At 39.4% G+C, this 24,834-nt stretch overlaps 1 long non-coding RNA gene across 1 annotated transcript; it reads right to left on the reverse strand.

The window, feature by feature from the left end:
* Positions 1 to 1,008: 1,008 nt before the first annotated feature.
* LOC148187256 (uncharacterized) lies at positions 1,009 to 24,834 on the reverse strand. Its single transcript, XR_015778919.1, has 3 exons — positions 24,606 to 24,834; positions 1,549 to 1,663; positions 1,009 to 1,115 (listed from the first exon to the last, which is right to left on the reverse strand). It is a non-coding gene; the product is annotated as an uncharacterized LOC148187256 (long non-coding RNA).

Genomic DNA, 24,834 nt, shown 5'->3' on the forward strand with positions numbered 1-24,834 from the left:
AGAACGATGAGGGACAAAAGTAGTTAGGACAGACACGGCGGCACGGCTGCCAATCAAACAACACAACCTTAAAGAAAAATAAAAAGGTCACTTACTTTTTGTGGATCTAGCTGAGGCGGCTGTATCTCAGTTTAGACTTGCTGTGGAAACCTGAGGATAGTGGTTCAAGTCCAGAAGTCCAGCACAGACCACACTGCAGAATGCAGACTGGTAGGTAGAGAGGTACCAGTTCACCTCCTCTGCCAAGTAGTCCTTGAGCAAGGCACCAAACCTCTAACTGCTTAGAGCACTGACATATGGCAGTCCAATCACTCTAACATCCCTCTACAACCAATGAATGTCTATAGGTTCTGTGTGTGCATGTTTATGTCAGGTCTGTGTGCGTATGTGTGTGTGTGTGTGTGTGTGTGTGTGTGTGTTGAATAACAACAAGAGTATAAAAAAATGAATTTCCACAATTAACAACCAAATCAATATATAATGTTGCACCAATCAACCCCAAGCTGATTGAAAAGAAGCAGAAAGACAAAAGACAGTCACAGAGTGGCAGCTATAAAAGATAACAAGAGTGAAAGAGGGATGAGGTATATATAGATAGGTAGATAGAGGAATAAATAGAAATATAGAAAGAGACATAGCAATGGCATGGCGGCCATGATAGAGAGAAAGAGTGATAGAGAGCCGAGGGATAGAGAGAGAGATAGTCATGGCACGGCGGCCACAGTAGATCCTCGAAGAGAGGCACAGTGGCTAGTAGCTGGAGAGGTGCTACTACAGTCTGACATCTCTCTATAACTAATGCATAATGTCAATGGATTCTGTGTGTACATGTGTGCAATTTGAGTCTATGTGTGTGTATAATGGATAATAAAAAACAAGTGTAAAACCAGAATATTCACAATGAGTCATAGTTATGGCACGGCATGACAGATGATCAAACAGAAAGGTAGGCACGGCGGCCAACCCAAAAACACAAGACAGACTTTAAGAAAATAAAAATGGGACCTACTCTTAGTTGGCCGTTGCTCAGTCTGTAGGGGCATCTGTACGGTGTGGGGTGTTAGGTTCAAGTCCAGGAGCCCAGCAGAGACTCATCACAAAATCTGGACCACAGACTGTATAAACATAATGGACAGAGCCACTGTGTCATCACCCATTGGTTTGTGACATTGTTAAGTCTTCAGTTTGATGGTTTACACAGCCATCTTGTTTTGTTTTGAGCCAGAAAACTCAATATTTGAGACAGGGACACCCCTCTACAACTTATGCATAGTTCCTGTGTGTGCATGCCTTTATTTTGAACCCATTATTTGTGTGTAAGGAATATTAACAACAGAGTGTAAAATGTGAATACTCCCTATTACGGATGGGAGATAGAGTTAGAGAGAGAGAGAGAGAGAGAGAGAAAGAGAGAGAGATAGACAGAGACAGACAGACAGTTAGATAGATGTTGCATGGCAGCCATGATAGATGGTTGAACAGACAGGTATGCAAGGCAGCCAACCAAAGACACAAGAGAGATTTAAAGAAAATTAGAATGGAACCTACTCTTTGTAGCTGTAGTTGTGGCGGCTAGGAACGTATGCAGGGTGGTGGAACCAGAGGGTGGTGGGTTCATGTCCAGAAGTCCAGCACGGACCCATCACGTAGTCTGGACCGCAGACTGTATAAACAAATGGACATAGCCACCGTGTCATCACCCAGTAGTTTGTGACATTGTGAAGTCTTGAGTTTGGTATTTTACATAGCTATGATGTTTCTTTTGAGCCAGAAAATACCATACATGAGTGAGTGGACATCCCTCTAAAACTAATGCATGTCTACAGTCCTGTGTGTGCATGTATTCATTTCAAGCCTGCATGTTTGTGTGTGAGGAATAATATTACCGGAGTGTAAAAATGTAATTTCCCCAATGAGGGATTAATAAAGCAATTACCTGCAACTCCCAAATGGCATATGCTATTATAAGTAAGTGGTATCACTACAAGAATCCTATTTCTCCACTGGTCTGTCAAGGTTGGTAAACATCAAGTGGTAGTTGATAAGTTTACAGAAATACCATACTTGCAAATGCATAAACCTCCATAAAGACATATGCAAAAGAGCACCTACACATTTTAACATATGGCCACATGACAATTAATGTGAAGGTGAAGCTGAACATATAACTGTGTGTTTTTACGCTCAATTTGATGTAAACTGACAGTCACATTATGACATTTAAATAAGTATTTCACCAATATAAAGACAGTCCTCACATAAAAGTAAGCCATCTCTGCAATGCAAAGATGCATTTTTAAAAGAATTAGTGCTACATGACCAGAGAAAACAAAGAAAAAGCGCTTATGGTATTGTCTTTTGATCAAATGGTAGAAAACCTACAATTACCAGGATGCACCTGTTGGGTCACCTAATGCAACCTAATTAATGACGTTAATTGTGTCATTTGGCAGTCTTTTGCCAGGAAGGAGAGATATTCAGGCACTGGTTAGATGGAGGAAAGTCTACCACTGTTCATGAAACATACTACCCATATTGTTTTGGTACAAAGCTGGTTGAAAATCAGCGAAGTGTCCCTATAAGAGGGACTAACTGGGATTACTGATTCTAATCTTTGATCCCCAGCTGCAGTATAAGTCAGTAGTTGATTTAAGGAGAACTGATGAGGCTCAAAAGGGACAGCAGCTATTCTTTGGGAAAACATGACTAAAAATGTCGGGCTCTTTAACTTTTTACTTTTAAAAGGCTGCAGTGTTCATGTCATAGGCTCCATGATGGTGCACTTTCATTGTCGGCTGTTTTTCTCTGTTCTTCCACCACCCACTCCTTCATTTCTAATGAATGATAGGCGTTTGATCAGTGGTCTGGGCTTATTTGAATTCAGAAACCCACTGTGAAAATGCTCTCAGTTTAAAAGCTGCTCTTAATGTGATTTCATTTGTTATACATGCTTCTACTTTTCACTGTTTAACAACACTAAGTTGTGTTTTTTTATGCTGTATCACATTCTGTTGTGTTTCAGTGAGAAATACAAATTAAATTTGTTGGACTGAATTCAGATGTGACATGGACTCTGATTGATTCCATGGAAAACCTTTTGCGGAAATTGACTGATGGTTAGCAAGGAACCAGCAACCTCTTGCAGCTATGAATTCAATTAACCTATTGATGACAGATGGATTTGTGTTTTTGGTGACATGAGTTTATTTATTTCATTTGATATACTGAACTTGGGGCTAGTGTTAGTGTGGAGGAACGCAGGGCTGGGAAGGGAACAGATAAAATAGAAATACTGAGCAGCAGACATTGAGTGTGAGCTCAGGAGCCACAGTGACAACAAAAAAAACCATAGCAAGACCAACCAACAGTGTGAGGGACACAAGGTTAAAGTGCATAACAATGTGTAAACCCAGCATCTTTCAGGATTCCAGCTGCATTATAGAGTGGAAACCAGGAGCACCTCTGTTCACACCAGGAAAAATTATAACATATTTTCATTGTCTTGAATAAGGATTATTGAGTTTGAGAAAAAAAACACACAAAAAAACAAGCAGAGGCTCTACATCACATTGTCTAGTACTAAATATGGCGATTCATAGTTACTACACTAAAAACAGAATAAATGCATTGAGATCTGCCAGACTCAGCCCATCTGATTCACTGACTTATCACATTGGACCAAGCACTTACCAGCACTTAAATAATTCTCAACAGAAGATACAAACAATTTATTATATTTTTCATTACTAATATTTAAATAGATCTTGTTTTTCACAGTACATTGATAATTTCAGTTGTTTTAATAGGTATCTCAATATTAATTATTCATTTTAGCATCTAAATGCTTCCTACAAAAACCAAAATGCAGCCCACGGTTTCTCAAGCCAAAATGACGACCAATTTTGAGTGTGTATTGTTTAGCAGTGACCTCTAGTGGCCATAGTAAAGCAAAGAAGTTTAAAAAGCGAGAAAGTCTGCTCATTTTGGACACTGGTGTTCCCACATCGCAGTAAAAAAAAGTCAATGCTGAGTTTTTTTAAATAGCAAGTATGTTGACTGCCTTATATTATAACTGTTCTTATTTTTTTATAATATTTGTTTATTAATTTATTATTGTTTTCTTACACTGTAAGCCTTACTTACACTGTGCCTTGGGTACCTGAAAGGCGCCATAGAAATCCAAGTTCTTCTCCTTCTTCCTCCTCATCCTATTATTATTTAGCCATTGTCCATCAGTAGGTGTGTTCATTTAGAAAATATTACAGTGGGTTGTAGTTATTGGTATGAGCATATGATTTATGGGGTCATATAGGTTAGAGAACTTATTGAAAAATGTATGAGACATAGGGAGAGACAGGGGTATGGCATACAACAAGGCTCCACTGGCTTGAAGCTGATCCCTGGACACTGTGGTCATTTGGTCTGTGCCTAATCATTAGGTTACGAGGGCACCCGGCAAATCCAAGACTCGTGACGCCTCTTGTGTTATTACAAAGGCTTGCAAGCTATTCACAACAGCCTCTATTCCACTGCGGTACCAACTACCATTTTTTTTCCATAACATTCCTGCGAGTGCAACAATAATACACAAGACCTGCTGGAAACTGGGCATCAAATTTGTAGTATCTCATTTCTTAAACTGATTCTTCGATAAGGTATTTATTTTTATTTTGTGACAATATGTGATTGTATTATAGTGCAAACACTATTCCTAAACCCCTGTACCAGAAACATTTTAATAAGTGAATCATCTGATCTCATTTTAGAAATCTCTCAACACCAACACGCCAAAACATCTCTATGTTCAACTAGGTGATAAAACTATTTATTAGTTTCTTCCATCAACAACCCAGCATGTAAATACATATAAGTGAGTTAGAATTTGAGTGACTGTTCCACAATATACAGGGAACAGGATGTGTGGGGAAAGGCGCCGCTGCTATTTTCAACACCTACAAAGTTTTCAAAAGTTCTTCAATGGCAGCATGTCAAAAAGAGACTTGGTGTACCTTCTTCTTTTTTTCACCTCGATGTCTGGAGAATGACAGAATGAAATACTGAGAGACAGATCAGGAGGCCTCCATTTCTGAGTGGCTGCTGGAAATGGCACTGAGAGACAGGGTGGAGGGGGGAAGAGGAGGGAGTAGTATCAAACTTTTAAATGCTAGCTGGTGAAGAGACAAGGAGAGGAAGCAGCTTTCCTGTGTAAGCTTGATAGGGCCTGGGAAAACATGGCATCGAAGACACCTAGTTTTCCGAGACTGGTGTCAGGGGAGGTGAGTCTCTCAAGCTCTTGACGCCAATTATGGGAAACCTTCCCTAAGCAAGTACCGAATGGAGCCATGCTCCCGGATGCTAATGAAAGCCCTAATTATTTCAGACAAAGCATCCGGGAGTGACACGGCAGGTTTCAGAGGGGATTGACTTCCTGTGCGTTCACGCCAAACATTGACAGTAGCTTGAGGAGAAATCTTTGGACCGACTAAGGATTGGGAGGGTATGGACAGATGGATAGATAGATGGAGAGAGAGTGAGAAAGAGAGGGAGAGAACATGGGAATGAGACAAGGTGTGGGCTTAAGGGAGGCCAGGAAGGGCCCTCTGTCACCAAAAAAGAAATGCAATAGAAGGTAATCTGTAGTCATAAAGAGCTCTCTGCTGAGTTGCACTGAGGGTCCCCAGGGAGCTGTCATGCCTTAACCGCTGCTGTTGCCTTCTAAAAGCTTAATGCTGAGGAGGAATTAAACCACTGTGTGCATGTGTGTGTGCATGTGCATGTGCATGTGTGTGTGTGTGTGTGTGTGTGTGTGTGAGAGAGAGAGAGAGAGAGAGAGAGAGAGAGAGAGTGAGAGAGTTGGGTGCTTAAGTTACTCTGTGTATGATATCTCTGTTTGAAATGCTCGAACAGGCAGAGCAAATAATCAAGCCTATTAACAATGACTTCCTAAATCACTTCCATTATTGGCTCTGTACCCAAGACCTGAGCGAGGGTCAAACGACAATCCTTGTCTCAGCCCCAGAGGAACCACACGCACACCCACACCCGCACACCCACACACACATCTAATACTACATATTAGAATACTACATGAGAAAACAGTAACTGCCTCCAAATCATTAGCAACCCCATGAAAAGCTACTGAAGCTACATAAAGTGCCACAGGGACGAAGCTTCCCTCTTCCAGATACCAATAGGGTTTTTTTTCCATTGGATTTTGGATTCCGCCAGAAAATACACAAACATTTATGATTACTACAAGTTTTGTTCAGCAAGATAATGTTCAAAAATGAACACCACTTACAGGACTTTTGAAGCCTAAAAGCAGATGCTAGGAGTAATAAGCTTATGTTAGGGTATAAACAAACCAATGGCTGTAAAGCCTTGTTTGGCAGCAGTAGTGCGGCAGTTAGGACACCTAGTTAAGTATAATTGAAATTGAACATTTGAAAAAAAAAACGAAAAAAAAAACAGTAATACTATTATAGTCTCTTACATTACATTATATTTTTTGGCAGATGCTCATGTTCAAAGGCAGTAGCATATTTTACCCCAAATGACACACATTTCTGGGCTGTGACATGTTAGCTTTGAATAGGGACTAGAGGCAGCTCATCCCCAGCAGAAGGAATTTACACTCTTCAAAACTGCCACATTTCACTTCTTCAGCTAGCTTGCCACACCCAGGTGGAACCTGAACCTGTGGGCTTCACTGTAAGGACAATAATTGAAGGTACTCATGTGGGCACTAGAGCTAAATAAGCTGTTAATGGTTAGTGATTAGCTTAGCTTGCTTACCATTTTACCATAGAGTTTTGACTTTTGTTTCCACCAGTTAAATGGAGGGTCCAGCTTTGGGGTCTTTGGACGGCATCTTCGACAGAGCTGAATTTAGAAATGGTGAGTCATGTTTATGAAATGTCACATGTCACTAATTGGTCACATATGGAGTGAACAAATGCTGCACCTGAACGCAGATATAAACACATGTAGTGTCACTGTGAGCAGAGTGCACATCCCTGAAGCTTATTTACTGCATTAGCTATCAGTGATTGCTCACTTTCCCCCTGTGTTGAAGTCTACCTCAGTGGTTCCCAGATTTCCCCAGATATTTCCCTCTGGGGCATTTAACGGTTGACCTGGCCAGTACTTAGCACTTGTTATGTGTGCATTGAGTATGTTGGTGATTAATTAAAGCAATCTATCTGAAGCTCCAGTGGGGAATCAAGATGCTGTTGGGAAGATAAGTGGATGAAGAAGTTGTGGGAAGCCTGTAGCAGTGCAGTCCCCTCGGGGTAAACACTGTTCTGCCAAGAGAAAATACAGTGTAATATAACATGCCATTCACTAATGTGCTTTTTTTTAAAAAATTATTTCCATCCAAAATAAGAATAAATTGCAATTTACATATATAACAACATAACACCATTAAGTCCCTAAAAGGCAGCCAAGATCTGCAAAAGTGACCACAAATGTGCCAGGTTTTAAATAAGGGCCTTCAATTCTTTAACAGCACACTCGCTGCCAGTTAGGACTAAATTGCCTGAAGCACCTTTACAGTTCCAGATAAATTTAAGTTCTCTGTGGATTATAGTTATGTGTTTATGTATTCCCAAAGTCTCTTTTTAGCACTTTAAGGAGGAGATTTCCAAGTGAGATTGCATGTATGAGAGCATCATTTGTATGTGCTGCTTCAAAATTTTCCCAATAAGGCAATCAACCTAAACAAATAAGGCCATGAAGGTCATGAAAAATAGAGAGAGTTGTTGAGGTTATAAAAGATATATCCTTGTTTTTCTGTGCTTACCTGCTTCCCTCGCCTGTCAATTGCTGGGTATTTATAGAAAAGGTTGGCGTGATTGAGAAATGTCTTACTTGAGCCCATCCATAATAGATTTTAACAAAATAGCACAGGACAAGACTTTCATATCATAGAAATTTTGTTCCGTGCAGGTTGCGACCAAAATATGAAAATTCTTTAGTGTGTACTAAAACCCCCTCCCATCTCCCTTCTCTCTCTCTGGCAATGCAGCAATTCCATTTCAGAGTTAATTCTGTTCTTGTGTCCTTTCATCCATAATTAAAATAACAAGCAACTAATTACTTTTGAATAATGTCAAGCCAGTCAGGCGGGTTGCACAATCCCTCTCCATAATTAAAGTGCACCCAACAGTTTTGGCAGACATTCCCCTCATAGCCACATCACTTTGCATTGTTTCAGTGAACCAGTGTAGAGGCCAACCCTTTGGAAAACCTTCGAGATACTCCAGGGTCTGTATGTCAGCTGGATCTCACACGCTCCAGGCTTGAGTTATTTGAGGTTTGGAAATACAACACGGCCCAATCTGAAGCACCCTGAGGGCGAAAAAACATTGTAGCAGGAAGTTGGGGATTAAACAATCTGGGTATTCTCTGTTTCTGTATGCCAGCCAAAGAAACAGTGCAACAGTGACTGTGTGGAAGTCATGAAAGAATGAATGATAGTTGCCTACTATGTCCAATGTTTTAAAGCAATGCTATGGGTGCTGGGTGGCCACATGAAAATGTGCCTTATAAGAGATATCATAAATAACAAAAAAAAAATCAGACATTTTTCTATTTCTGTACAGGAAAAAATGGCATTTCCACCTCCACTCACTCTGAATCTACCTTCAGCTCGCTTTGCTGGCTATTCTACTCTGTCTGAGAAAATAGTGAGAACCCTCCTGGGTTTTCAACAGTCTCCATATCACAAAAGAAAAAAACAAACAAACCAGCAGCTCAATGAATATAGACATATAATGTTCAATAATAAACCACATATAGTGTGATATTTAGTTTTAAAGCCCACATTTGATTTAATGCCTGCACAGCACATGATTTAGGCCTATCATTGCTTGTCCATTCTTATAACAGATTGCCCCACTTTTACTACCTTCCCACAATGCTGAAGCTCTAAAACATTGCTCCCAAAGACCGTGGGGAACACCCCGGTGTATAATCGTGCCAGGAAAGGCAATTTATCAGATGATATTGCCTCTGTGTAGAGTGGGGGTCCCTAAGCTCCTCCCTAGCAGGACTATTGGGTTTGGACCAGCAGCAGAAAGTGGGGGAGGTCCCCTAACTGATCTGTGCTCTGCCACAATCAATCTTGGAGAGATCCCATGGCTTCAATGGACACGGCTACACAAGGCCTAATGAAGGCCTCACGCTGCGCGCTGTCTGCTGCAACAAAACATGTTTATCTCTGTCAGAGTGTGCTGGGTTAAAGATTACAGGGTGGATAGATAACTCAGCTTATGGTAGGCATCATTTCATCTGCTGGTTGTTTCACTTTTACAACCTGTGCGATACCATATATTCATTTTTTTATCTATTCTGTGGTACACGCTGTGATTTATGGTATATTAAATAGATTAGGGAATGTGTGCCGCTCCACACACAGGAAGCCATGATGTATTGTTGTTTGACTGTGAACTTTTGACATGCCCATTAATGACTAATTAAGCTCCAGCCAGCATCCTCTTGTCATTCAGTACATAATTGATGCAGCATCTGCCCAGGACGTCCTCTTCCACCATTGTATGTCTCTCCCTCCATTGTTATGTATCAGCTATATTTGGAGAATGGCTTATTATAAATGTTGCGTATGTGCATCAGCTAACAATAGATATACAATCTATACATTTAGAGGTTTTAGCATATCTGCATTTTTATTGCGTTGCCATTTATTTGCATCATGTTGTATGAGAAAATTCCTGTTTACCATGGACTTTCATTGGCCTAGGCATTGGTGCTGTTGTGGGGGTACATGTGGGACAGTTTGCTGTTTGCTATTTGTTTGTAGATTTTTATTGTTAAGTCATTACTGCCAAAATTATATTAAAGCTGGCTGAATAAATCAGTACAAAGACTAAACTTTTTATTTAAAAACATATTGGAGCTGCCTTTTACCCCTTTAAAGGCTGGTTTATCTGCCCCTGCACTAGGATTCGTCTCTGAACAAAGCCAATGACGAGTGAGTGACCTTACTGTGACATACTGCTGGAGCACCAACGTATGCCTTTTCCCAAAAAAAGGGATCAGCATTCCAAAAAAATAAAAGAACGCAAGGAAAGGGGAAAAAAGCCAACTGACTACATTAAATAATAATAATTGAAAAAAATGAAAAAGTGTGTGAAAGAGACTTGGCTCAATAGAGAAAGGCCGGGGAGCCCACATAGAATGCTTATGCTCAGGGCTCACATTTTGGTGCTACGCCCCTGTGCCCACTGAGAGTTATTACTTCACAAACTCAGTCACATGTAATTCAGTTGGATATTGTGAATCAAATGAATATATCTATATTTACTTTAATGTGAAACTGAGGAATAAAATATGGGAAGTGGTGGACAGTTATCTTTCTCAGCATTGGGAAGACAGTCATCCTTATTTTGAACTACTTCATTTAAATTACGTTAAAAGGACATTTACTCAATTGTATGTCATCTTAACTCACCATTAAATCAAATGGATTAGGAAGACTGACACTATTGTATTAGTCACTAACTTACTGACTAATAAAGTGACATTTTTAATGTTTAATTATAGGTCCATTAAACTGTAGCACTCACAATGGCAGACTGCACTTTGCTCACTATTCTGATTCAACCTTTTAGTTGTGTTGCTGTCATCTCTGCTCTTAAGGACTAAACAGACATGAAAATCACATTAAATTACGTCTAACAACACAAAGCTTCTCAGACGGGGGTCACTGCTATACAATGTAATCAAAAGACAAGGGCAGAAAACTATTTGTGGGTCCTTGATGTAAAAAAAAAACAACTGCATTGTCAATTGAAAAAAAAAATCTCATGGGATCAGTGCTAACTGAAAACTTTCAACGGATGACATCCCCTCTGTGTGAGTATAAACAGCTGTGGGAGAAGTCTCTAAGTGGTTCGCTGTAAGATGTCAGCTTTGTTCAGGCAAAGTAGGTTGACTCGTGGATGGTGATGGCACTGAGATGGGCAGACAGCTGCGGAGTTTCAGGAGCAGGATTAAGACAATGTGAAAAGGGACACCAGCCTCTATTAGAAATAATGACCACAGAAACTAAAGTAAGAATTCAGCTGATTTAAACATCAGTCAAAGCACTAAGGTGATTGCTAAATATATGTCAGAAGAAGATGTGTAGGAAACCAAGCACAGGGAAATTGTTTTGTTTGCAGAACCATCGCTAAAAAGTCTGTTTATCAATACATTTATCCACGCACTTTTGAAAAGAACAATACGGCTTCAAGAACAATGCTAAAAGGTAAACATACAATAGCATAGATATGCCCTGAACTGAATTAGCTGCAGGATAAATACATCCACTTATTGGGCATGTCAAATTCACAAGCTTGCATACATTTACGGCTTAATTCACAGTAATTTATTAAATAAAATAATTCCCCCTCATCAAGGATAATTGAAAGAGTAGTAATTATAAAAAAAAAAAGAGAGAAAGTGACATCTCCTTTGTGGGCTCGTGAAAGGCTGTGAAGGAGATTGCTCAATTGCTTTGTGTTAATGTCTACTTGGTTCCTGTCAACTTCTAATTGGTTTATAGTGCTGATGGTTGCTAGTTACATACAGTTCCTTGCTAATGTGCAGCTGTCAGTGGTTGTTAGAGCGGTTTCTGTACAAAATCCCACCGCTGCAGTGTCAGGATTTATTTTCTCCAATTTACTGCATAAAGCTCTCTAAGGTAAACTCTTTCTTTTCTTTTGTATTTTGTCAAATTGTTTGAATTATTTAAAGCTCTTTAGAATAATTTAATTAAACTGTGTTTTGGAATAAAGTACCCAGAAGCATTAAGTGAACTGCATAAATCATCCTTGGTGTTTTCAAGTAACCCACAACTAAGGACACATCTGCCATGATTAATTTTTCAAGTTTCTTGGCTTCACTCTGCAACTAGATCTGACCTCTTTGGTTCCAAAGTAAAAGGAGGTTTAGGTGGTTTTACTTTAAAGTGCCTCTACCCTTTCTGCAGCCAGGGCCTCATTATCCTCACCTATAACGGCCAAACAGACAGAGTGAAGTAAGAACATTTTTAAACCCTTCAGATCCTTGCTCGCAGTGTCCAAGCCTATTAGATCACTGTGACACATGGAAATGAGGTCATGTACTCTCTGTGGGGCAATCCTTATCCATATTTCTGGGATTTCTTTTCATTGGGAGTGGGAGACAGAGTGAGAGAGAGAAAGAAATGGGGAATAAGTCCCAGAGAGGATCATTAAAATGTGAAAAACCCTGACCAACTGGTCCTTTCAGCCCTTTGCGTCATGACAAATGCTCTGAGTATATAGATCTGAGAGGAGCTTCTTGTTCCCTTCAAAAAGATGATAAATCTAAAACTTTTTCCGCTGCTCACTACTTCATTGTGCTGCAAATGGCCTTTGAGCATAATATATCACATTACAGTTTGTATGAATAAAACAATAATTATCTTAAGAAAGGCCATGAAGCTGGTTGAACTGCTGTCACCTCTGACTTTGATGCCTCGAGCTATTTTTGTCAAGCCACTGCTGCTGCTGCTACTGTAGGATGACTGCACAAAGATAGAGCTCTGTGCTTTGAGAATATGGCTATACTGTACTATGACTTGTTTTGAACAGAAGAGAGCAGATATGTAATACTGTCAAACTCTCTACCCTTTGCAGCAGAACAGATTGTGCAACTGCACCTTCATATTGATACATTAAGGAGTAATTATAGTTTAAATGGTGGGATGGTGCCCAATGGAGCATTCATTATGATCATCTTTTAAAAGTGCCAACAATCTCCTCTTCACCCATTCAGTTAGATCAAATAAAACTTCGTAAAAAAAGTGACTGCAGCATGGAGACATTTTGAGTAAAATGTCTCCATGTATCCCGAGAAGACAATATGGTCGAAGGGGCTCATACTTCTGTTATGCCACTGACACACCAAAATGACACCAAAGAACTACTGGTGTCAAAGGCCAACTGCTGCGTCACCTCATGTCGCTTGTGTCTCAGCCAAAAAGTTGTACGTGAACACACCACAAATACGACAGCCAACATTAAGCTAGCAAACATGTTCTGCACCTGCGTGGGAGGAAATAACTCTTCATAGCAGCAGGTGGAGGTAATCTGTATATGTAATTCACAAAGGAAAACCGGAAGACTGACCAGACAGATTCATGATGCTAGTTGGCCAGTTTGCACATTAATAAAACAACCGGATGTTGAAGAACAAAGGATATTTACCACGCAATAGCAAACAATTACATAAACCACAACAAGCCATTTCTGCTCGAGATGCTTAATGTCTCAAAAGTAAAGAATGTTACCTAATACAACATGTTTGTTTCAATCTCACTCCCTCTTCACTTTAGCCATTTATGTACTTTTCTCATTTCAGTTTCTTTAGTGTATATATGTATTAGTGTGTGATTTCATTCACCAATGGGCTCTGCCATCTCAGACACCTATTCAACATGCTGAATTTGAAAAAAATACTGTGTGTTAATTGTAGTTTGACTGCATGTGTGTAGCCGTGTCACCTGTAAAATGTTCAAGACAACTTTCTGCTAAGGGAAACAATAAAGGCTTATATTATCTTATCTTATCTTATACATAGTGTCCTCAGACAAACACAAAGAAAAGCACTAATTACATCTAACATTTGCATCCAGAGAGCAATGATTTAGTCAGAATTCCTGGATAAAGTTTGATCATTTTTTATCAAATCATAATAATCATAATCTCCAGACAAATGTTGGCACCTTCTAAATTGTTGCATCTAAAAATGAACATGATTTAGCATAGAATATTATGACATCTAGCCTCGTCTTAGCTGAAATGCGAGGAATGATGTGTCATCCTGTTGTGGATATGTGGCATGTTTGATCATGAAATACATTAATAATAGATCTGTGGCAAAGTCTCCCTTTCCATGACACTGTTATCCTATATGCTTTTGCTTCTTGGTGTTCTGCATATGATCATTTATTCATGACACGGAAGCACAGACGAGTTATTTTGAGATGAGTAAAAGATGAAGCCCCATATGAGGGTGGTTATTTTATAAAACAAAACTTTATAATAAAATAGCTCATTACATCACAAAGTGTGAGGAAGAAAAAGTGACTGTTACTTTATGTGGATTTTGCAGATCAACTCTGAATGTGTATTTTACCAAGAAGGTGGCATCATTTGTGGAATTCTTGATATCCTAAATAGTGTAGCATTGCAACCTCAAACAAGATACATTTTTAACAGGCTCTTGACCAATAAAAGAATGATTACATGAGGGATTTCCACTGTAACCCTGACCACCATGACCATCTCCTTTCATGAGGAGCTTCTGTAGGAAGCTTCTGTAGGAAAATAAAAGTCTTGGGGATGCCTGAGCATTTAATACTCTACAAACAACTATTTTATCGCTCCTTTATGCCTCCATGAGGTAGTGGACCTGCTTCACAAGTGATTGAAATGGCTTTAAATGTTAGGGGGCACCGAGAGCAGAGAGGTTTCCTTTCTAAGAAGTGCACAGGGTATTCTTGAACTTTATCAAGCAAATCTATGCCTCGTTAAATTCACCAAAATCCACGGCCATTTATTCTTTAATTAAAAGGCGAACCCAGGGAGGCTTGCCCTTCTACTTGCATTAAAAGCTTTTGGTTATGCAGTCAGTCATGTTTAATTCACAGCATATTTCAGTGTAAAAAAGATACATTGCACAGTCATGAAATATTGAGGAGGCCCCTAGAGGCAAAGATCGCAAGCTTGCTCTCTAAAAAAGATCAAAAAAATGAGATAACACGCCAGCGCACATCCAGGGCAACGGTGTATCTCCTTGATCCTCTTATCTCATGCTGCAACGCAACAACACACTTCATCGACAGAGCATGACCAGCAAGGATGTGAGAGGAAGTCATGCTCAGAACATAATGGTCGTACAGACATGCACTCGCAAACACTACTGAGAGTTTTGACACTGAAAAAAAGAAACAGTGTGTCAGACTTACAAACAGCGTCGACTTCCTACTACTACAGCTGCTCCTTTGATTCAAATCAGATGCAAATTAGATGTATAAAGGTTGTATGGTTTTTGCCGGTGCTTGAAGACAATATAATCAATCATGCAACAAACTAAAAAAAAACATGAGTGTGCAGAAAGCTAAGGACAAGGGTGCAGAGTTACCAGGACAGAGACAAGATCTCATGTTGGTCAAACTTAAGCTCCAGTCAACACAATACAGATTGACTGATTTATATAATGGAAAGTCATAACTACACATCAGTTCTTAACTTCAAGTGGAGACATACATCTTCACTGTGGAATTAACTCTCCAAGATTGTTCTGAAACTTCACTTGCTAATATGTCATTGATATGATGTCAACAAATTTGAGCTGTTCTCCCCTATTGTGCTTTGTTAAACATAGAATAAAAACAGATTTATCCATGTAATGTTTTAAAATGACCTCTTGACAAAAAATGCAGAACACGTCTAAACCTAAACAAAAAGTCATTCTCAACACATCTGGTTTCAAAGTAAAGGCCTATCACTGCCTCCAGGTTTAAATGCATTTATTGTAAAGCACATGCAGAAAGTGATGCTGTAACATGCGCATTCATGTTTGCGCACCACAGCAAACTACAGGGGTATAGCATAAAAAAGGCACCATGGTTATGTCTGGCTGATATCCAAATGACTTAATAAAGTCAGTTTCAGTGACTTGTTGGAATGAATCGGTGCTTCTTTCAGAGAAACATAAAAAATGTGTTCAACCACAAATGTGTAAAGGAGTTCTTAAGGTTAACTAATCTTACTTGAAGTCATAATCAAAGATTTTATGCTTGTTCAGTATGTGAGTTGAAGAAAAGTAACAAACACATCACGTGGGCGTAAGGTTATTAAAAAACAGCATAAATGGAGAGTTGAAAGTTTCTGTGCATAACTATTTTTATTGAATAATGGGTTTTATATTTTAAAAAAACATCCGAGAAATGCAACTCAGTGTACAAAGGCCTTAAGTGTACAGGCTTACTTTTTTCTTCCTATTGTTCTGTATGTCAACTGCGAGAATGGAGAATCGTGGGTAAAGGAAAGTACATGTTTTCATAAAGATCTTTTTTTAACTTGTTCTTACAGAGGTAAATGTGACGTTGTGTTATTGTTGCTATGGATTTCAAGCCATGTCTCCCCAGCCTACTTAGAGGTAACATACCTTTCAATATTTAATTCATTGCCGCATATTTCATTTATACATGCTTAACATAGATAATCTGATTAAACTCACCCTCTTTGAGAATCACACAATGACATGTCTGATATGCTTCAGTTGATGTCATGAAAAGATTCACTTAAACTGAGCTGTTGCATCACTCAAGTGAATCACCAACGGTTAGGGTTTAACTAATTCATGAGGTGGTCAAAGAAATGACTTTCTTGTTACAGCTAAGTAATTCCACAGCTGCCGCTTTATCCATTCTACCTCATGTAATCCCCAAGGTTGATTGTATCAACAGATAGCTCTCTGGCAAGAGCCAATCTCCACATGGTCTGCTCTTTTCACAGAAACAACCTGGTCTAAAAGCTTCCCAGAAATCTCCTCTGAAACCATGTGTGAAATTGTTTTCAATCTAGCCTGTGTAAACTGACAGGTAGTAAATCAGATTTTTGGAGGGTTTTACAGCACAGATTATACCTGTCTCAACCTCTAATATGATTGAGATGTTAATATAAGAGGAGGTGGGCAAAGTCAACTGGCCACAGAGGACATTACAACACAGTAAGTCGAAAGTGACATCCGATTAACGTTGTCATTTCTCTGGTTTAGACTGACCTTTACTCAAAAATCTGACTGCAGATTTTAGAAACAGGAATGAGTTAATCGGGGTGGAAAGCGGGCTTTTGAAAGGTCGTTAAAAAGGTCAGGGGAACTTTTCATAAGACTGCGGTTTTTCAGTCATTCCCTCTGAGCTGAATGTTGTGGGAATATTTATCCTCTGACCATTTCTAAACATAATAGAATATTCATGAAATCTATTTCCAAATGAAAGAATAGAGAGGATTTATTGACCTCACTGTGATCTATCTATAGGGGTAGTGAGGGCCCAATGGGAGTTACCATATATGCTCTATGTGCATTCAAGTGAGAGATGGTGGAGGTGAGGATGGCCCACACACATTTCTAGGTATGCCGCTGATTTGCTGAACTGCTAAGGAAAATGAAGTATGAGAGAGTAGTGAGAGTTTGAGACCCCTTAAAAAATGGCATTGCTCTTTTTTTTCTTGTGCGCTTATTGTACCAAAGTGTAACCTAACATTAAATACCACTGCATTTGTGCTAGCTTAAAAAATGAGCCTCTTCAAAACAGTGTTCGAGTTACTTTCGCCTTACCTTCCATTCATACATGTATTTAAATTAAAGTTACAGAATTAACAGCTTTTAACCTTTTACTGTTTATCACCAGGACACTATATGAAGAACTTTGATGGACTGGCTAATATTATGAAAAGTTACATGAACCAAAGCATGTAATTTTAGATGAGGATATTGTATTTTCGGTCATTGTGGTCACTTTTATATGAAGAATGCCCTAACATAAAAAGTAATCATGGTGCAGTGCATAGGCTATATAACTTAAATTATCTGTGTCTTGCTATCTTCAAAGCAGTTTGTAAGTCCATTATAACATGATAAATCTTAGAAAACCTGATGTCCAAATTTAATGTTAGGGTCCGACAATCAAAAACACAGATCACCCTCAAAATGCTCAGTGACTGTAAAAGGGCTAATATTGTTTGCTCGTATGGAGACAAGCAGTTCAAACTGTCCATCCCACTGAGAATCAACATTATAGTCTGAAGTTTCTATGACTTTCAACTCATATGGGTTTTACTGGTCTATCTGTTTAGTTCTCCACGGTCTCACAATGCCCCATATAAAACCCCACATAAACTCATGCAAATCAAACATACACCAGCTAATCAGCAGGTTAAAGTGAAGACAAATAAAACAGCTATCAAACCAAAGATGAAATCCATTTTCAGGCATTAGTATATTAAAAAGGGATTAAATATGACTGAATATTGTACTTGCTTTTGACAGGTGTCAGAGGGTGGACTCCAAAGAGATGCTGCAGATTCAAAAGGAGACTAAACTTTATCAAAATGTGCTTTAAATCCAGTTCACATTTCCAAGCTATGGTACAGCACAGGAAAAAACAGATGCACATATGTGTGATGCTAAGCTGCCTTAACCATATGCAGTGTATTTGCTTCTCTAAGAATCCAAAATCACTGAAGTTTGGACTGAAACCCAAAGCATATCCTCTCCATGTGTTGCTGTGAAATCACCAAAGATGCCAAGAGAATGGGAACAAATGGAGATGTTATAGTATGGGAAGTCAGTCTCACAAGGGCATTGCACTTAATCCACCATTTTCATCACTGAAACCCATTCAAACAATTTACATAAGCAAAGCCCAAGTCTTGGACTAGGCTCTTTCAGCTCAAGTACTACACTTATCCTCTGAAGATATCCACTTTGGGCTGAAGTCATTCAGCGTATATAGAGAGACAAAACAGCTCCTGATCCTGGACTCAAAGGGGCTGAGGCTATTCTATCTGACCCGGCCGTGTAAAGTCTGCTGATTGTTCCAGCAGCTTTAAGTCAGCATGGCATTGGCCCCTGGGATGTGACACACACAGTCTTCCTCAAAGGCCACAAACAGGTGAGGAGACTTTATTTGGCTCTGGCCAGAGGGTGTCTGTCTGCTGACGCGTAAGCAGCCACGTAAGGACCAATGCACAAATGCCGATACAAACACTCGCCGACTTCTGCATCTGCGTGCACATATACACACACTCTCTGCCTCCTGTCTCCCACGTGCATGTACACACACATGCACACCTGGAATGAACCAGGGCTGAAGAGGAGCAAGAGGTAGTTGGGGAAGGACAAACTTTCCCTCAGGTGCCTGACTGTCATGGCAGCAAATGGGCAGCTCAAAACAATAGACCTGCACCCTTCACATTAAATCTCATCAGAATGTTTCATCCTGAAGCAGAACTGCAAATACAACTCTGTTGTTTTTAATCTTTTTTTGTCTACAAGAAATGACTGCATGATGAAAAACTAAAGACTATATTCTTTGGGAAAGCACTAACCATGTAGGATTTTTTGTGTGTGTGTGTTAATTTCAGGCACACAGACTGCTGACTGTAAGAGTAAATGGGTCCAAAAGCTTGCAGGAAAAAACTGGTGGCACACAAAGTCAGGTTTTTTTGTTGTTTTTTCTTTGTTTTGTTTTTATGTTATCCTCTCCCTCTCTTGAGATGTCCTTGAGCAAGCACTTATGCACAGCTCCAGTGAATGTAGCCACCCTCTGTGACCAGACAAGGGAGAAGCTTTCATTTGTGAATGAGTGAAACTGTGGATTTAAAAAAAAAAAAAAAAAATAGGTCACTGCTACAAAGAGCCTGTGAATTCAGATTTTTTAGGGCGCTGAAAAATAGCTACAGCTCCTCTTGAAGAAGGAAAATGTTAACAGGAACATGTTTTATCTGCACACAATGTTGGAAAAAAAGCAGCAGCATTCATGTATCACCATTAGAAAAAAAAAGACACCTTAACATTTCAAAGCCTGATATACAGCCGTTATATGGTGTATTATATACTTTATCAACAGGGGAACACTTCAGTATTGTGTGACAGTTGCGTCTCAGCCCCAGCTACAGCATGTCATCTGTATCTTTCCTAGGACTGCCTGTTGTCATTATTTACAGTGTTAATAAAGCTTTTCTAATGGCCTAGTTGACTGCTGCTCCTCAGCTGTGTGTAATCCATCAAAGAATGATGGATTAGAAAAACACACACACACACACACACACACACGCAAACACATGGATCTACACCAAAGCACAGATGCTATTATGCAAAAAGTGTAAGAGGCAACGCTAAGATTAATAATTCAGTCTATTTAAATGACAAATGCTTCTTATTGTTATGATATATTATCACACCAACTATTACAGCGCAGAGACACAATTGAACACATGCACATGCACGTATGTTTCCAGGCATAATTTAAATTTAAAGAAAGAATGAGTAGGATTTTCCCAAAAAAAAATTATGTATAGGGTAAAAATAAATCCCTCTCAGTCATCACTTATGACCCACTAAGTGTGTGGTGGTGTCTGAGATTCAGCTTTTCGCCTGTATTTTTCTTATTCTGCTGATTTCGAGATATTTTGTGTGTCAAACTTTTGGCAGTGTGTAGCCTCCAGCCAATAACAATGTGCAGGGTGTGAGGACCGGACTCTAAAAACATAGCAACCATGGTGCTAGATCAAAAGCACGTATCCAAGAGAACTGTCACCATTGTTTAACATAGCAGGGGGAGATGTGCCATAGTATTTTACCCATCTGAACACTTTTGTTGAGCATGTTCTCTTCATCCATCTCATACTACATCATACCCTCACTTGTGAATAAGACACTTAAACTACCTACTTGGGAAAGCCATTTGCCCTGCACAGAGTGGGCACCCCACCCTTTGAATGTGTACAATGGCTTCATTAGCGGAAAGCATTTGGTTCCCTGAGCTTTTGATGTGTATAGCGTAAAGCCCGCCAATATTTAGAGAATTTGGTATTTGGTAACTAGCTCCTACTGCTTCCCAAATGGAATAAAGATGTTCCAATGAGACAGGTTTTTAATGATGTAACACATAGAGCTCTTTTCTAAAGTTGCAGGTGGTAAGCCCACATGGCAGCAGCCAAATATAGATTTATGGCTGAACCTGACTGGGCCTCAGGTTATTAGACATTTGCCTCCCAGGCCTGACTTGAAGATTCCCCCAAGTCTTGCTCTTTCCTATCGTGATTGTGAACATTTTCTTTTCATGTCTCTATTTTTTAAGCCATGATGCTGTGATGTTTTGGTATTTGCTATATTTATAAGGTGACTCTGCTGTTGGTGTTGGGGATGCCAAAAAAGGCAATGCTGATCACCAGCCTCCACCCATCCAGCAACTGGATGTCGAACTGCTTTGAAGTTGGTATGGCCCCTGAGGAAGCATTTCTAATTATTTTTGCAACCTCCCGAGCTTCCGTCTAGTGCCACTGTCAGGTCATTTTTTTTCCTTTTGATAACACTTCTCAAGATATCAATCTGAACAACTGATAAGATTTCAAAATCTAAAAGGCGCTTTGCCATGTCTGAGCACCGTCATGCTCTCTACCTTTCAATTTCGAACACCTCATGAGTTTTCTCCTCGCACAACCTTAGCTTACCCTGGCAACTTTGTTCACAAAATTGATTAGTCTTGTTTGTGTTTGGAAAGTCTTTGGAATATTGAACATGAAGCAGTGTTCAAAATATGACAGAAAATAACTTAAAATTAAAAGAAGACAAGATGAATACATTACTAAACATTTTTCTCAAAATATATGAATTAAACTCTTCAGGCCTCAGAGAGTATGTCTATGACAGCCACAGCATATTTTAAGGTGGGTGGTTAAAGTTAACATAAGTATGTGATTACTAAACATTTAATTACCCGGAAGTGTTATTCTCAGCTTTAGCGGCCTAAAAAAAGACCCACAGCCCTACACAATTTCCATGAGACACACACACACACGCACGCACAAAATCCTAGCTGACTCAGTGGAAATGCTGATTTGACACACTTGCCAGAATCTGATCAATGCACCCCATAAGTAATGGAAACAGGCTCTTGATAGAAATCTAATGGAGACTCACTTAAGCAATTTATACTTAAACATGCTATTACATGCTCTTCCTGTAAAAGCGGCACTTTACCAGGAGACAGCACTTACTGTGGATTCCTGTATGCATTCCTCCACAGCTCGCCAGACCTCTCCTTAAGTCGGTCAAAGTTGAGGTGGAATATATGATCTTTCTATGGGCAAATCAAAACCTGCCGCCATCCATTACATCTTTAAAATGTGTATCAGGTATACAATGTTTGATTAATTTTATTTACACTAAACAAATATCTTATTATTTTCACTTAAATGTGACCAACTCACCTTTGATTGGACCAGATATCCAACAAAGCCAAACAGAAAATGTCAACATCCAACTATTAAAGTTCCGCTTGACTCAAAAATGTGTTGTTGTTGTTTTTTTCAGTTTATGTCCCCTAAAATGTCTGACTTTGACATCTTGGACTACTCGAACTTTGTCAATGGAGATGTGTTTTCACATTTCTCTACTGAATACTGGGGATGGCTATACATTTCCCAAAAATCTAAGATTCAAAATCAAAAATCAAAATATCAAAAACCACATTACAGCTGATCTTATTGTATATTTTTCAGCCACTAACAGATAAAATATATTAACGTCCCTTACCATTCTGATACGTCTGCTAGTAGACAATTTTGGTGCTCAACCGAGTCCTTGTTTGATTCTCGGTCTGACTGAGATTCAAAAATGTATGTACGTAATACTAGCCATCTTGATATGCAGTGCTACGGAAAGGGAAAGCAAAACCTATCGCAAGCAGCCATGGTGGGCGGAGGCCAGATCTAGAATTTCTTAGCAAGGTAAAAAGAATCTGCTCCCAGACCCTTCTCAGAGTTTATTTCTTTAACTATTGTGTGGGAAAACCATGTTCAACACAATATTAATATGTTAACCTTCAAATTTTTCTGGAGGGGGATTTTAACCATGTTACATCCAAGGTTCCCACACATTTTTCTGGACAAAATTTCAAAACTGTTTCATGACTTTTCAAGGAACCTTTTTTTTTTCCTTGCACCACATGCTCGACATTACTCAAACATGAATTTCAGCAAGCTGGCACACAAGATGAGAGAGAAGGAATTCAGGGAAAAATATGAAGAAATGTATGTGATGGTAAACAAAATGTCACACATTGACGCATATTAGAGCTACAGCACATCAAAAGTTAAAGAAAAAAAAAAAATTTGCTGTTGTTGAGGTTATCCGTGAAAAATTACTACAACAATTTCATAACATAAAACCAAATTCCACGTATTTTTGAAAATGTTTTACTTATTCCATGACTTTTCCAGGCCTGGAAAATGTAATTTGGAAATTCTCTGACTTTTCCCAGCTTAGCATGACAGTGATGACCCTGTACATCACATAACTGGATACTAGTTGTGTTTTACTAAGGCCTAAATAAGAATAACTGATGAACAATGATGTGTCTCTTTTGGAAAAAATGAGGCTTCTTCAGTGACAAACAAGCTAAGGGGATTTAAGTCTGTAAAACAACTGCTGAATCAATTGAACTTGGCGGTAGAACTCAACAAATCAGTGAATTATTGAGAGCGAGTTGCATGATGACGTGTTTCGCAAAACCCACGAACAACTTTTTAATCTAGGCATTTTAGATTGAAGCATTCAAGTCTAAATGAAGCATGACTGTGTAACTGCATGGCCTATTTCTCAACTTTAAATTTATTCAGAAATACTCCACTGACTCAGGAATAAAGCACACAGCCTCTAAAGTTAAGAAGCACTCAATTTCCTGAAATTATTGCAGCATGGAGGCTTATAATATATGAGGTAATAGAGATATTTATACATTACTTCACTATGAAATTGTATGATCTGTAATACCAACACTACAAACAAGAATATATACATATCTCCTCTCTCCACAAACTGTGTCTTGTTATCCACAAAGTCTTGGGGAGGATGAAACCTCATTAAAGGGACCAAGAGTTGCATGAGACAGCACAGAGAAGCTTTCTTAAAGCCTGCCTTTGAAGTTGAAGTTGAAGTGTAGAGTAACACACACACACACACACACACACACACTCACAGCCTTTAAAACCGTTTGCATACGGGAAAAGCATACACTCAAACACACACAATACATGCCACAAAAGAATACACGACAGAGCAGACTGCCACACAACAACAGCTAAACAAGAGCTAAATAAATGCTGCTGCCCGAGTGCCTTGGGAGCAGAGCTGAGAATAAATGACTCAACTTCAAAACCCCTCACATCTTCCATATCCCTGCTGACTCTTCACCAACCCACCCACCCAACCATACAACCAACCAATGGAACAAAAGCATTGTGCTTCTCACAGAGGCTGTTCATTAACAGTGCGGTTGTGTGTTTGTGGCGCCCTCCACTTCAAAGCCTCATCTGATTCCTCCCACCATCGTTGAGAGAGAAAATAAGCCTTTTTTTTTTCGTCAAAGGAGAAGGACAGCCAAGCATCATCTATAAGTTACAATTTGGGGTAACAAGCCTACTGGCCTTGCAGATTCTCAAACCCAGACAGACTTCATAATGAAGCCAGATTTCTCTGTGGTCCAAAAGATAATGCAGAAAAAGCTACAGTGAAATGCATGCAAAAAGACTACAAGATTGAGGAGTATTTCAAACTGAGTGAATATTTTTGTAAGTCAGTCAAAACTAAACCACTCCAAGTATCGTCCTGCACCCTGTACATCAGACACATGATGGGATGAAAGAGAAGAAGAAAGTAAAGAGTTGTAAGACTGATAAAACACATTAGACAGACAGATTGATAGATATTGCAGGCAGACAGACAGACAGAGGATTAATCAAAGACCACACTTCCCTCATCTGCCCGTCTTGACTTACCAGATTGTCTCGCTTGACATTATGAGGATGAACACCACCCCCTGCTGGTGGCTCTTCTGGCCAGGTGTTGAGGGAGCTATTACAGTCCGTTGGAGACAGCTTGGAGCACAGGTGGCAAAACAAATATGAATGCCGTGCAGCCTGAGATGGCGAGTCACACTTGAGGAGAGTGACAACTTCATTTGTCACCCAGAAAGGAAGAGTAACGGCCGTCTCCTCTCACCTTTGA

Source organism: Plectropomus leopardus, chromosome 15 (genome assembly GCF_026936395.1).
Source record: "Plectropomus leopardus strain MGB_pleo_1.0 chromosome 15, ASM2693639v1, whole genome shotgun sequence".
Taxonomy (NCBI): Eukaryota; Metazoa; Chordata; class Actinopteri; order Perciformes; family Serranidae; genus Plectropomus; species Plectropomus leopardus.